Raw genomic sequence first — 12,747 nt, 5'->3', positions numbered from 1 at the left:
TAATAATAATAATAATAATAATAATAATAATAATAATAATAATAATAATAATAATAATAATAATAATAATAATAATAATAATAATAATAATAATAATAATAATAATAAGAGTAATAATAAGAGTAATAATAAGAGTAATAATAATAATAATAATAATAATTAATAACATTACAATTAAATTTGGAAATAACAACTTTAAGGTATTTAAAAGTTCTGCGGATGTCCACTGCAATTTCTCAACGACAGCGATATTATTATTTTATCAATGTCAAATGTGACGAAGAAGATAAATATGTCATCTTCGTAATTCGCCAATTGGCAAAGCGTTTGCGCATTTGTTTAGTGAAACAGACATTCCCTAGCTCAATTATTAGACAACGTTGCATCTTTCTCTAAAAGTTTCAGAACGCATACACATTCATTTAAACGTTTGAAGTTGGTGGTAAACGCCAGATTCCGAATGCATCATGTTGGCCTTAACCCTGCGTTTACAAATGCCAGTATTGGCAAGACAATATGAAAAATACAAACCTTTTTCACAAATGCATTTATAAGTTTTTAAATATGTATAGAGAAAAGTATGAATGTATTGGTGAAAATGTTTGTAACTTTGCTATTGGCTTGCCAATACTGTCTGCGTGTAAACGCCTAGTAAATCCACACAGGACCTAAGAATCCGCCTTTCCCAAAGCCGAAACAAAATAATACCTCATACACACTACGATATTATAGAAAGCTTAATAAAATAAAATGTTTGTTTGTTTGTTTTTTTGAAAAGGCGAACGAAACAGTGACAATATCTCCATTAGGGCTATAACTGTTCTGCACTTTTTGCAAATATCAAAAATACCACCAGAGCATGGAAAATATTAAGAAGTACATGGTCACTTTCCCCTACCTTTAAAAAAGTTTCCGCGCCGAATGCGTACAAGTTTTCCATTGCAGTTTTTTTCTTATATGTTTTCTATTATAATGGCACCTCGTTATTAAATAAGCTACATATTTTTTATTGAAATTGAATATATTCTTCAATATTGGAAAATTCTACAGATATCATAAATTTCCTCAAATCGCGATATTCTAAGGCATATGTATATAAATAAATGCTTGTTCAAAAAACTAACATCAATTTGTTTCTTTATAAAAAAATCTTTTTTTTTACCGAATCTAACTAAAACACGCGTTTCCGTTATCAGGACAATATTCCGCACATGGTACTGGCGTGGTATTTTTTTGGTTATAGCCCAGTCTTATTAATCATTTCTTTTTTATGAAAGGTTCTGCCTCTTACTGTGCGAAAAAATCCGAAAGACGCACATCTTCGGTAATTTAAAAACAATTACACGTTTTTTCGAACGTTTTGTAAACCTTATGGTTTATAACAAACTCCATACTCATGTAAGTCATAAAATAAAACCCTAAAAATTCACTCGACCTGAATTTAAATTGTCTGCTCTTGTTCTTCTCAAAATAAAAACATTTCTCACGCCTATACCACCTAATGCTAATGTACGTGTGTACGTGATGTGTCCCACTTTATAGGAACAGCCACAACAATTGTTATCCGCTAAGGAGTGCGCCCGTTTGTGATAAAAAAATACTCACTTGTTTATTGCTTGTTTAATGGTTGTTAGCATTAAATGAATTTAATCGATTCCATTGACGTCCACACAACACCAACAGCAATAACAGCAGCAGCAACACTGTCGTGATGACAAACCTGTTCAGCACTCTGGTGCGCTAAATCGTTAAACAGTATGAGATATGATTATGTCCCAAATCTCAAAACGGGGTTTGAGAATCTGTGTTAAGTTCTTCTTGATAATTACGCTTCGGCGAAGAAATGTCCAAAACGTTGCTTGTTTTTTGCAGAGATCGTATTACCAATTGATGACTTGTTAACATGAAACTCTACTTGGAACAAAATAAAATTGTGGGAGTGTCAAGTGTGGTCACCAAACAATGACCCGTAAAATGCACTTAAAACATTATTGTTTACGCCCACATAAATACTCAGAGAGAGGGGATAAAAATCATCTGTTTGCAATGAAATTGTCTGACAATATTGTCAAAAAATCCCAGCATTTGTGTGTTTGTCAACAACCACAATAACAATATTCCGAAATGCGTCCATTACGATATAACCAGTAATGGTCTGTAAGGCCATACATCATCGAATATGACAGGAAACAGTGGTGTAAAAGGGTACCATATTTGGTAGGAAACTAAGAACAATGCAAACGCAAATGGTTTTAAATGAAGCGAACTAGTACATTTTGTTACGCATCATTTTGTTACAATGCAACTTGTTCATAAACAATTACAATTTTCCAGCAATTTATTTTAATACATATTTTGGTAAATACCGAACTCTTTCTTTATTTAAAGAATAATGCCTTTCCCAAAGTAGATAACTACATATTATTTATTTTGTTCGAACCTATCTTCTGCAATAAATACATGCTTATTTCTTTATTGGTTTATATTTAAATTTCAATTGTTTTAGTTTTTTAAATAAAAACCTAGATACAAATCCTTCACAAATTTGTGAATTAATATATAAGTATTATGGAATAATAAGTATTTTATTTGCTCTTTAACTTTTCATCAAGAGCTATTAAAATTAATATTTTTTGGAGATTATTTTACTACCAAAAATATGTTTTTATTAGCGGATAAATGTCAGATTAATAATGAATATATTTAATATTTTATTTGTTCGCCTGAGGTAAAGGACGTGCCGCAACAATTAGTCACCGTCTTGTGCATGGTTATAGAAGAATTTCAATGAATATTGTAACCTTTATCCATCCTCGCATCCATAAAGTAATTTACCAAACACCAAAAAATCGTTTCCCTTTCAAAAAAAAAAAAAACATTATCTCATTAAGAACATGCAACAAATTATTGACCATAAACGGCATTGGGTTATCAAAGGAGTTTTTTTTAACAGAAAACAAATTTATGTCAGCCTAAAATGCATTGAGGTAGTAGTTTCAAAATGTTAAGTCGGGTTTAAAAGATCAATAAACATTTTATGGCCATTTTCACATCAGATTAAATGGGATTTATTTTCAGTTTATGACTTTTAAAAACGAGATTAAGATTGACGTTATACTCATGTAAACATTTATTGCTATGTGTAGTGTAAACATTTATTTTAAAACATGTTGGTTTGAAAAAAGAATCATATATTTTTATCTCAAGAGTCTGAAGCCCAAGGTTTGGACAGCAATTTATGACTCACTCACAAATAATGTGAAGAAATTTAAGCTTCCGTTCCCTTAATTTATTTTCTTATGAAAGGTTTTGCAGGGGTCTAATATGGAGTAAAAATAAAATTAGCATACATTATCTACCACAGCATATTCGTGATGCATAAACTTATTACCTCATAATTGTTTCGCTCTAGGTACTTATAGTACGACTTTTAACGTTATGCTTCACTTAGTACTTATTTGAAAGTACTAGAAACCAGTGGTAGAAGGATTCAGAAATGCTATAGAAATAGAACACCAAAGGAAAATAGTGATAGAATAAGCTAAATAGAGAGAAGAAGTAATGAGAATAGAAGGAGTAATATGGGTGTATATAACATCATCTTTAATTTTACAATAAATGCGCAAACACAAAAAAACAAGATCTAAAGCGTGTACAAAACCAGTGAACCTTTGAGTCATAAGGGAGATTTCGAACAAGTATGTAAAATATTTTGTATATTGTCAATAAATATTACTATCGAAATCGTAAGATTAACACTGTTATGAACATGTGTTAGTATAAAACAAGTAAGAAAGTATCAGTCAGCTGTGCTGACGGAGATATACCCTCAATGACTCAAAAAAACTACAAAACCAAACACAATAATTATGATATTATAAAATATATTGATTTTGTATCAGGAGTTTGCTTTAAAATACGTACGTATCGTAATATGAGGCTATACCAAATCATTGACATATACCAAACATTTTTTTATAACCAAACTTCTTCATAAAGGACTCGAAATATTAAATTACGAGGGCGGTTCGGAAACTTCTTAGCCTAGCACAAAAAGCGCGGTATAAACAGAAAAAAGTTAAGTGTTTTGGAAACTTCCATCTCTGTTATGAACACATATTAAATGTTGTTTCGATCTGGCAACTCCTTCATATAGAAACAGGTGTTCAAAAAAGACGCATCCGCAATTTTTTTACAATGGAAACATTAGAAATGCGTGCTGTCATTAAATATTTACATAAAAAAGGTTTATCGGGACAAGAAATTCATAATGATATGGTGAATGTGTTAGGTGAAAGTGCTGCTACTGAAGAGAGAATCAAAACGATGGGAGAGGAGCTCTTAGACAACACTTTTTTTCGAATTTTGTGTGGGAGGTACCCAAAGGATTGGACCTATTGTCCATATTCCAACCTGATACATGACTGGATGAAATAATACGATGTGCAAAGTCTGCACCAATTAATCGGATTGCCATTTTAGTTGTTGGCGTCAGGGTTTCTTGGGGCTTTTAGACCAATAACTCAAGAAGTGTTAACTTGCGCAAGAAAAAAATGTACCGTCCTAAAGTGAGGCATCCTACTGAAAAAAAATCTCAAAACGAAGGTGCACTTTATCCGAATTTGCTTGGGGGTACCCGAAGGACAGAGTACGGAAATAAACTTTATAAAACGTTTGCAAACGTTTCATTTCGTGTTTTCCATAAAAACAAAACGAAATATAACCCATGTTGACCGAACTCGCTGTTTAGTTTCGTGTTATTTACATTCGTGAGTGCGAACAAAACGAAAAATGAAAAGTTCACAACGACTCATAGAAAACGAAACCGTACAGTACATACTGCAAAAGTTTGCTGGTTGGTTGAAACATCCTCCAGTATCCAGTATATTCCAAGAAAGGGATGTTAACTTTTTGGGTTGTTAAACAATCAAATGTTTGTGTGTGTCTGAATGTGCCACTGATTATTTCGCATAGCAAACGTTTGCAAACGATTCATTTTCTTTCGTTCGTGAAACAATCAACGCCGACGAACATTTCAACAATCGTACACTTTTGTTCTTCTTCAGATGAAAATTTTATGGTTTTGTTTTGATTTGAAAACGAAACGATTCAGAAAAAAAATGAAAAGTTTGTGACTTTGTGTGAATAGCAAGGGAAGCGTTTTGTTTGTTTGCGTTGATTGCCGAAGGAGTGGCCCGATATAGTCCATAGTCGAGCCCAACATATATCTGAGTTTTGTTGTTTAAAAACGGACGCGTTTGTACACGGCTACATAAAAATTGTAAACAAACCATATTAAGAAGGCTCCAATAAGCTAAAAATCACTTCACAAACGAAGATATGTGAAACAGCAAACAGGAATAATTGAGGAAACACGATCTGTTGATGACGTATTTATATTTTATAAGATTTTATTTCACAATTTTATAAAATATATTGGAAACATTTGGAAAATCACTTTCACTCAAATTGTTCCAACAATAACAAAATGTGGGTTTATGTATTTATGAAAGGACTGTCTTTTGTAGAAAGAGAATATCAAAATCACTCACTTGCTTTGTAGTTGTCGAGTAGAAGCTATACTCGCGAATAACACAGAAAATCTTAAATCAAATCTATGATTCATTTTCTTGAAGCAAAATAACAATTTTATAGACACGTTTTAAAGGAGGTTTCATTCATTATTTTGAAGAAATCAATTAAATAAAATAATTTAAAATACCGACACATTTTATTTTCTCAACCAAAACAAATCACAATGTTTCCAATGTTTGTATGTATATGTGGACTTTGTTTTTATACCCTCCACCATAGTATGGAGGGTATATTAAGTTTGTTTTTCTGTTTTTGTTTTGGTATAGCCCCCATATAACGGTACCTACCGATATTCGGTATTTTGTGGATTTTAACTACATTTTTGACCGAACTACCTGTAACTTCACGCTTGGGGTTTCCAGTGGTCACAAAATAGATCAACCAAAAACCGTCAAAATAGATCCAAGTTTCGGTATTTTGAGGATTTTAAAATTTTTGATCGAACTATCTGTAATCACAAAATATCTCAACTAAAAGCTGTCAACATAGGTCCATGTTTTGGTATAGCCCCCATATAACGGTACCTCACGATTTTCGGTATTTTGAGGATTTTAGCTAAAATGTTTGACCGAAGTACCTGTAATTTCACGTTTGGGGTTCCCAATGGTCACAAAACATCTACACCAAAAACCTCCACCGATTTTCACTTTGATATAGCCCCATATAAGGTACCCTACCGATCGAATACATTTTTATGCTTTTTTACCTTATATAGGTGTCAGTGGTCACAAAATATCTCCGCCTAAAATAGTGGACAGCAAAGAATATAATTATTCCGTTTTAGTTCAGAATATTTTAGGTATAAAAAGTTCGGCCCGGCCGAACTTAACGTTTTTATACCCTCAGCATTTATGCTAACGAGGGTATATACACTTTCATACGGGCAAAATGTGCCTCATCGAAATAAAGGTTTTAGACCGCAAGTATGTTTGGACCAAATGTGTTTTAGACAATTTGGAGTTGATCTGTCTGCCGTCTGTCTGTCTGGCTGGAGCGCACGATAACTCTCGAACGGATAAACCGATTCGGTTCAAATTTTGGCTTTCGTAATATTTTGTCCAAACTTAGTTTAAGTTCGAAGTTGGGCTATATCGGTCCACTCCTTCCGTTACCTCCCCCTCAAAAGTTCGAAAATTTGTGCGCACGATAACTCTTGAAGGGAGAAACCGATTTGGTCCATACTTTTCCCATCGTAAAATGTGTACCAGACTTAGATAATGTTTCAATATAGACTCAATCGGCCCACTCCTTCTGGTACCTCCCACACAAAATTTCGGATAAGTTTAGATTAGGACCTGCTCTCGAATCGCTTTGATTTTTGTTGTAACAACTTGTATTCACTGCCCTACATACGACGGTACAAGTTTCATGAGGGGCAAGTCCATACTTCCTGAGAAAATAGCCTGGAAGTTGCAAAAAATCCCTATGACACCGTGTGAGGTGTTTGGAGCGCATAACAACTCTAGAACGGATCTGCCGATTCGGTCCAAATTTTTGCCTTAGTAATATTTTGTCCAAACATAGTTTAAGTTTGAAGATAAGCCATATCGGTCTACTCCATCAGGTACCTCCCCCACAAAAGTTCAAAAATGTTCGGAACATTTGTTCGTACGGTAACTCTTGAAAGGAGTGGCCGAATTGCTCCATACTTTACACATCCTAATATATCTACTAGATATAGATCAGGTTCAAATATGGACTTTATTTGTCCACTCCATTCGGTACCTCCCACACAAAATTTTGGATAAGTTCACTTTAAGACAGTGATTCCATAGCAGGTCTTAAAGTGATGATTACGATGGTAAACGTTTTTTTCAGGGGCAAGTCCATACTTATTGAGCAAACATCCCGAAGGATGTAAAAACCCCCTATGGCACTATATGTAGTGGCTGGAGAACCACTTCCATAATGGTCAATGTAGATTCATTCCTTTTAGAATTTCGTCCGCAAAACTTTGGATCTCTAATCCTAATGAACATGTTTGTCGGTTCAAATTCCCGAAATTAAAAAAAAAAACCTAAATTCATACGTTTTTGGGAAAAATTTGTTTTAATATATACAGGCTGAGGGTATATCTCTATCGGCAAAGCCGACTGATACTTTTTTACTTGTTTACATGTTATTTCTCATTTGGCTCTCATTTATGGAATATAGTTGTACAAATGTACATTCAAATTAGTAGTATTTCCCATAGGATACGTACCGGCAGTCGCACGATAGTTTGCGAAATACATGAATGCATTTTTAGACGGAAGTGAATGACTGCTTTCCTTTGGTACGGGGTGTCTGTGCGACATACATACACAGGCGGTAAGTGTGTATTGACAAACTAACGTTAAAAATTATAATTTTGAATTTCACCTAAGAAGTTCTCTTAAAGTTTTTCTTTGTCATGGCCCAAGCTGCAGATTAAATATTACTACAGAAATCATTGGAATGTGAATTCTCCTGAAAAAAAAACCTGTTGCATTGAATATAATTCCATTTCTGATAAAAAAAATTTGAAAATCTTAAAATCATCTAGACCACTGTGAACTGTGCTTTTAAAATAATTCTTTTCTGTAAAATGTAAAACTCCAACAGAGAGTATTTTGCATACCACAAGCAATGCATTGATTGCTACAGAATGTGTCAGTTTGTTTGTCATTTTACGTCTGTGTGTGTGTGTGTTTGTATTTTAGTAAGTGTTTGTATACTTATGCACATTTTAGAATGGGCAAATCTTTTGGAGATGAGAAGAAAAACAACAAAAAACAGGAAAGAAATTGCCTCTGCCAAAATGTGGAAAGAACAAAAGGAACGATGAAACCCAACCAAAGATTTCAAAGTAAAATTCTTTCCGTTTTTGTGGTTAAGGGTATAAAAGCTTACGACTTTCTCAAGATAAATATCAATTACCAATTCTCCAGCCAAGCATAAACTTGCAAATCAAAAACCATTTTTGCAAAAATATTTTACATCCTAGTAGTCGGAAATATCGAAAAGGCTGACTTGTGCTCTCAAGCAAGAAGTTGGTATACGAGCCAGACAGACATAAACCGTAACGAATCGGAAAACAACGAAATCAAATAAAATCACAAAGGCACGCAATTGAGAAATTTCCTCTTGAAATTGAAGTCTAATTTTAGTGCTACTTCAAAATGGTACGTGGTTCATTCCAAATAATGGCCATCTTATTGGTATGTGGCCTAGTTCACCTTGCCATGGCAGGTGTTACCGTAAGTCAACCGTCAAGAAGACCATCGACAACGAAGACGACAACAGCAAGTCCGGTTGACGAAAAATATTATCACCCAGCTGAAGTGAAGGAGCCACGAGTTATAGAACAAATGGATCGGCGTTATTTGGATGGCAATTATGAATACAAGTAGGTACAAATTTAAAAATTAATACTTTAAGGTATGGGCAAGAACAGCAAGAAGAAAATATTGGGACTGTTTCACACTTTGTGTTTCATATCCATGGCAGTACTCTCCAAATATTGTACGCATATACTTTTCTTGAACAATTAAGCGTCCTAATTAACAAAGCTTTGCCTACACAGATTCAACCTGTAACCACGTTGAACGCCATATACGCTTTGTAATCGAAGAGAGGTTGTTGCTCTTCGATTTAAAACAATTTTTTTTTTCATTTTAAAGTGCAATTAATAATTCATAACTCATGACATACATAAATGTCATAATAAATTTTAATAAAAGACGCCATAAATTTAATTAATATTCAGTGTGAAATTAATTTTTAAGAAATTGTTTTGAATTCCAAGTTTGGACATCGACGAATATGCGATGATGCATCAAATCTTCAGACACAAATGGTAACGTTAACAAAATTAATATAAAATTGATACAGTTCTAAGAAAATAAGAAGAAATATTCGCTAACAAAATTCAATGTAATTTATATGTCTAATTTGTATTTACAGATATGTTCTAAGTAACGGTGTATCGCGCCATGAGAAATCATTTTGGGTACCGGTCGGCAATACCAAGGTCTTGGGACGTAAAGGCTATTATTCACATCCTCTAACCAATGGAAAGTATTTGACTGTATTTTATTCATCCGACGACAAGGGCTACCATCAAGATGCTGGTAAGTTGCTTAGAAATGTTTGCTACATTTACTATTACATTTTTTACAAAAGCATGGACTTTTAATTTCGGTCAGTTGGTTAACCATAGCTCTAAATTTATATAGTTTTATATTCTATCTGCATAAAAGCAGATACATGTTTTTGTCCATTTTATGCTTTGGTCGTCAAAGACGCTGTGAATCTTGACATTTTGTTTTGACACAAACACCTTTGTCCATAGTACCCCTCTTGTGTCATCGAAAGTCATATAAGTAACTATAACAATGTTGCTTCTTCTTAAATTAAGATGCTTTAAAGCGAAACCGGTTTTTAGCTTGTGTTTATCTTCGTATATAGAAATTAAGAGAAACAATAGACAACCACATTTTGTCAAACATCAGCACGAAAAGCTTAAAATGTTTCCCACACTACCATTATCAAGCTTTAATCAAACCTATTTTATTCAAAATAACAAAAAGTTTGGACATTTTATTGAATCGTGAAATTATTGTATATCTCAAACTAACAATTGTTTTATCAGTTACAAATGTACCTACATAAATAGACAAGGACATTAATTTTTCCAATATTATTGTATTTGACATTTGATGCCACAACAATTGGATCATTCATATCAATCCCTAATAATCAACGGTTGTGTAACAAATTATATTTTTATTACAGCTACCTATTCTGAAAGGGCGCCTGTGCTCCCACGTAGCTTGGATGTGCCGCATTACGATTTACCCATCGAAACCACAACCGCTGCCGTCAACAAAAAGGAACAAAAACCAAAGAGACCCACACGTAAACCACAGGCTGTCTAATAGCGCGACACCCAAACCATGGACTGGAACGATGGAAGTATACCAAATATTCCCAGCTTGCTGTATCACACCACCACTAAGTGGTTTACACCACTACTCGTAATAATTCCTCCGTCAAACACAATCCTAAGTCCACACTCACAAGCACAAACATTAAACCTCTGCCACGGAAATGAAAGCGAAATCAATGAAGTTGCCAGGAAAGTTGTCTCATGGATGGATCTATGGTTTAAATCACTGTTGAGCACTTGCCAAGGGAATTATTTGTATATACGTATCCATACACATACACACAAATTGTTTCACACTCTCACCCACTCCACACACAAATAGAAATAAAATATGCAACAACAACAACTTTTGTTTTAATTTCATATTTTATTCAGGATGAGCCTGTAAAACTTTCCCTTGTTTTTCTATTCCCCCTACACTTGTTATCCTCTTACCGAAACATTGTCCCACACCATCGCACCTCTCCACCAACGACACGCGAGCCAAAGTTAGCAGATAGTTGACTTTAAAAGAGCTTGTTGAGGTTCCTTTTGTAAATTCAATTAATGGATGACAAATACTCGCTTCGTTTGACTTCCATCCGCTTGAAATAGCTTTGGCGCTTTGTTTTGTTTCTGGAATTAAATATTTGCTTCTTTGTTTTCAACTGGGTAGACGGAATAAACAAATGCGTATTTAGAACATTTAATGGTCAGTACTTGCTCATGTTATTCCATTTTAAAAAGGGGAACGATTAATTTATTTTGGGTGTTGTCTTAAAAAATTAAATATCCTAAAAGGAAGTTCTTATGAGTAATGATACCAGTTTTTATACCCTATACCACAATGTGGAAAAGGGTATTATAAGTTTGTTTTGGTAAAAATTCATGTAACACCGCGAAATATTCGTCGGAGACCCCCAATGTGGTATACCAATCTTCATATCTCGACGAGATAAAGCGATTTTGAGATGTGTGTCCGTCCGTCAGTCCGTCCGTCCGTCCGTCTGTCCATTATAAATTGTAAACACGCTCCAGGCCGCAATTATGGACCGATCGTCACGAAATTTTGTATGTAGGTCGGGTTCAGATCAGAATAGATCCCTATTCTTATTGGTGATGATCGCGAAATATTTAGCGGGTGAAATGGACCAAAAACATAATATTTATCCAATTTTCTAGTGGCTCTGTAGGTCTCAATAATAGTCCGATCAACGCGTAATTTTAAATAAGGTAAGAGTATATCACAAAGGAGAAGCTTGCAATTTGAGATGGCGATCGGATAATATTTAGAGGGTTAAATGGACCAAAACTTTTGTGTGAAAATTGTGAAAATTTTTAATATACAGCTTATATCTTAATTCCTGGAAGTGACATTCCGGACAAGTGAGATGTACTTGAAAGTGGAACGCTTGACCTTTCAATTGATGCCAATTATGTTGGTGTGCATGATCAGATAACAGAGTCACAGCCTAATATATTCCGTTATTTGTTTGTAGTGTAATAATAAACTCGCTAGAAGTCGCAATTATAATCAATAGTCACGAAATGTTGCACCGGGTAAGAGTATAGGTCGAAAAAGATGCCTACAATTTTGAATGATGATCTGATATTCTTTAACGGGTGAAATGGACCATTACTTTTGTATGAAAAATATAAAATTTTATTTATGGTCGATATTTTAATTCCTTGAGGACATATATATTTCGCAAAGTAGCCTACATATGAAAAAAAATATTGGAAAGGTCTGATGTAAATTGTAATAAAATGTTTGCTACATAACGGGCCTACTGCCTAATATATAATGGGTTCTGTGTAGAGTACCACATTTTTATCCCATGCTACATATTGTCTCTCCAAAAGTTTATGTAACACCACGAAATATTCGTCCTAGACCCCTTATTTGGTATGCCAAAATTCATATCTCGACGAGATCAAGCGGTTTAGCGATGTGTGTCCGTCCATTAAAAATTGTAAACAAGCTTAAGGTCGCAATTATGGGCCGATTGTAACGAATTTTTTAATGAGGTTGGGTTTGGGCCAGAATAGAAATGATTAGTTTTTGCTGATGATCGTGAAATGTTCAGGGGATGAAATGGACCAAAAACAAAATTTTAACCAATTTTGTAGCGGATCTGCAGGTCAAAATAATAACCCGCAAAATTTTAAACAAAGTTTGAGTTTATGATGAAGAAGAAGCGTACAAACCAACGTGAAGATCAGATAATACTTAGCGGGTTAAATGGACTGAAACTTTTGTGTGA

This window comes from Musca autumnalis, unplaced genomic scaffold, assembly GCF_047663935.1.
Source record: "Musca autumnalis isolate F117 unplaced genomic scaffold, ASM4766393v1 scaffold_3, whole genome shotgun sequence".
Taxonomy (NCBI): Eukaryota; Metazoa; Arthropoda; class Insecta; order Diptera; family Muscidae; genus Musca; species Musca autumnalis.
The sequence above is the reverse complement of the archived record's forward strand: the minus strand, read 5'-3'. Positions refer to the sequence as shown.